Genomic DNA, 3,929 nt, shown 5'->3' with positions numbered 1-3,929 from the left:
ATAGTGTATGGGGTAATTTTCATTTTTAAAACAAATTAGGTCCAATACTAAAAAAATTAACTAAATTGATTCATACCCTGTTAACTAATTAATTTATTTGACTACATATTTAATACTTTCCAAAACTATCATACCCCTCAACTCCAAACTATCAATCCCAATTTCCAGAAAGCTTCCAAAAAAATAAAAAATAAAAAAAAATAAAAACCACCTCTCACCCAATTAATGTTACTGTTTTGTTAAACTTGAATCAAAATTTGAACTTGAAGAATTTCAGACTTTATCGCTTGAGGCTTTGGAGGAAAAAGGGTCGTTGATTCATGATAGTGAAGAATTAGGTTATAAAAGCTCAAATGTTGGTCATCGTAGTGACTATGATGAGGACTTAGAGGATGTGGAGAGTACAGAGTTGGATGAGAAACTTAGTGCGGCAACGACATCGTGGCGGCTACTACGCCTATATGGAAGCTCAGAGATAAAATTGCAACCGAAGGACCGTATATTGATCCCCAACCATCTGCGTTGAAACTCGCTGCTCGTACCAAATGGTGATCTTTTTTTCTGTATTAAATATGATGAATTTATTTTTTTTAAATTTTATGCAAATTAGACAATTATCAAGATGTAATCAGAATTAAATATTTCTCTTTACAATTAAGACATTTAAATAGTTGAATATTGTGCTAAAATATTTAAATTTGTCAGTACCCCGTGTATTTATTGTTTAAGGTAGTGATGCTTCTTATTTTTTAGCAATGTTTGGAACTAGAAACATCAATTATTTTTAGCAATTTTCAATTTTTTTGCTCTTCGTGGGGTGCTTAATTTAAGCTGTGGGCTTCGATTTTATTCTCTTCCTTTATGGCCGATGTTGTCTTCCTTTGCTATCCAAACAAAAAATGCACATCTTTGTGCACGAAAAAAGTATATTTTAATAACACTTCAAGTAGATGATACTCGCAATTATTTAGTCCCCAGGGCACATCTCCAAATGGTAAAAGGGGAGGGTGGAGAAATTCAGCTTTGCTTGAGGCTGCTGCGTCAAGGGTTCGAATTCTGAAATATGGATTTGGCTCTTAGGTAAGTGCAAGTGTACAAGCAGCTTTCCAACGTGTACCCTTGGAGGCATAACCTGCGATTTACCTCCCTCACGATATTCCAGGACAGAAGTGGTGGGGGACCCTTAAGGTTAGGATTTAACCTTTTTTTTTTTTTTTTTACTTGCAATTATTTAGAATTGAAGAATGACAGTTTCAGTTTGAAGGTAGTGACTTTTCATGGTAAATTTTGACATGATGTAAAGAAGTGACACTTTTTTTTTTTTAGTGTTTTACCACTCTTTGAATGTTTGTCACTTTTAAAATCTTCATCACCATTTTTTAAATATTTGTCATTTTTTTTAGTGTGTATATATATTTTTAAAATTTCTGTCACTTTTTTTGAGTTTTTGTCATTTTTTTATTTTCATCACTTTTTAAATGTTTGTCACTTTTTTATTACTTTCTACCACTTTTTTTTATTGTTTGTTACTTTTTTGAGTTTCTGTCATTTTTTGAGTGACGAAGAATAAAAAAAAGTGATACTCAACTTTAGAAAGTGAGGATTAGTATTTACTAGATAGATTCTGTGTCATTTTTTATTTTTTATTTTTGGAAATTTTTCACCTTTTTAGTGTGTGTCACTTTTTGATTTTTTGTCACTTTTTAGTGTTTGTCATTTTATTTTTAATTTTTTGTCACTTCTTTTATTGTTTGTTACTTTTTTTTTTATTACTTTTTAAGTGACAAACATAATTTTTTAATAAATGTATCTCACTTTTTTAATTTGTATGTCACTTTTTTACAAAGTATTTTTTACTTTCAAAATACTATTCATGTATTTTTCAAAAGGCATCTAATTTTCAAAATATTTATGTATGTTTCCCTTTTAAAAATCGATTTTATCCGTGCAGCCGTAAAAGGGCTGGACGTAGTCATTGTTGACACTAAAAATCTGTTTGACATGAATAACACTACAAGAGCAGAAGCAACAAACGAAACACTTTTTCTTGTATTTACAGGACCCCAGACTCTTCATCCTACACGAAGTGAGAATATATGAATTTTTCTGAATGAGTTTCCAAGATTAGAAATTTTTCTTCATCTCAAAATGACTTGACGAGTCAAGAAACTTAGCCTCTGTTTATCTATCATTAAAAAAAAAAAAAATTAAAATTTTCAAACTTATTTTCAATCATACATTGACACAATAAAATATTTTGCATATAATTCAAAACTCTTTTATATTTTTTAACTACACATTTTTCAAAAAATCACTATTCCAAATTCATTTTCTGCAAAAAAAAAAAAAAAAAAAAAATTGCTTGTCAAACAGGGACTTAATAATTCTCTCATGTGAACTAAAAATGTATAGAACTGTATGTTTGAGATGCAAGTAATCATTTAAAACTTGCTATAGTAGAACCCCATAAACTATAATGTGTATATTCCTTTGTAGTGGCTATACATTTGTTCAAATGACATTAATGAATATATTCCTTTTTTTATGATTGTTTCATGGTACTAATTATTTCCTTTTCTTTTGTGTAAAACAATATTACTTGACCTTGGGTACTTAATCTAAAAGTTGACAAGTTTATTTTTTCGGGTATATCTCGACTCCATGTACATGATCTCTATTATTAGTTGAGAATGTTGTTACGCATCTTCTGATGATGTTCAAGATCAAGGCCAGGTGATAGCTAATTAGCAAGTCTAATTAGGCACACACTTCACATCACCATTTTACGTGGACGAGGTTAAGCCATATATAAGGTAGTCGAGGTGATGCACCACTTCTGTCAAGGCAAGATGTTACAATTGTTGTGCTATCATTGGCAATAATGACCTAGGTGATGCATGCTTTGGAATCGACGATGCCTCAACTGGTTTTATTTGAAAACACACTTCAACTTTCAAATAATTGGCACAGAGCTCAAGAATGTCTCTTCAACTTAGAAGCTTCAGGACACCTCTTCACAACAGTCAATTTTTTCAAAGCCTCTTATTTATGCAAGGATCTTTCCTCCGCATTATAATTTTCATCAAGCTAAGAGTCTCGCCCTCACGCAAAGACCGCACCTCCGCATCACAACTTTCATCATGCTATTTATCTTTCAGAGCCTCGTCCTCACATAAGGTTCTCGCCTCTTTAGAACTTGGCTCTCACACCATCGCCTGTATATCTGCTCCGCAAGGTATTAAAATCACTTCCAGACTTTAAATTCACGCATTATATAAATATGCAAGCTTGACCTTGGAGGACTATTGTGTTGTGTTCAAATGCACGAGTACAATCTAATAAAAGAAAGGTAAAATTCTTCATGCCAATGCATCATCTCAACAGCGAATCACTTCATAACTCTTTACTTTATTCGGCCCAAAAAGTCCATGTATAATATAAATATTCATACATGGTTTTGAGAGACTATTGTTACACATCTTTTAATGAAGCTCAAGATCACGACCATGTGGTAGCCAACTAACAAGTCCAATCAGGCCCACACTCTACATCGCCATCCTACCTAGTCGAGATGGGGCCATATATAAAGTAGCCGAGATGATACATCACTTTCGTCAAGGTGCCATGAAGAGTTCGACCTCCATGGCCTAGATGAGGTATTATGCCTATTGTAGAAAGGAAATCCGAGGCAACTAACCTCATTGTTGATGGGAAGCATCTCCCACTTCATCTCTTCCAGGAGATATTTTGTACAATATCTTCTTACGATTGACTAATGTGACATCTCCATAGCAGGCACTTAAAAGGTCAAATCGTTGTCTATATTTCATGGTCAAACCTAGGTTAATAGGGTGGCCACTTTTCAAAAATATTAAATGCCAATATGCTTATGATTGATGGCGTTACACCTAAAATGAGTTACATTGGCT

Source organism: Olea europaea, chromosome 18, assembly GCF_002742605.1.
Source record: "Olea europaea var. sylvestris chromosome 18, O_europaea_v1, whole genome shotgun sequence".
In the NCBI taxonomy this organism is placed as follows: domain Eukaryota; kingdom Viridiplantae; phylum Streptophyta; class Magnoliopsida; order Lamiales; family Oleaceae; genus Olea; species Olea europaea.
Note: the sequence above shows the minus strand (reverse complement) of the source record.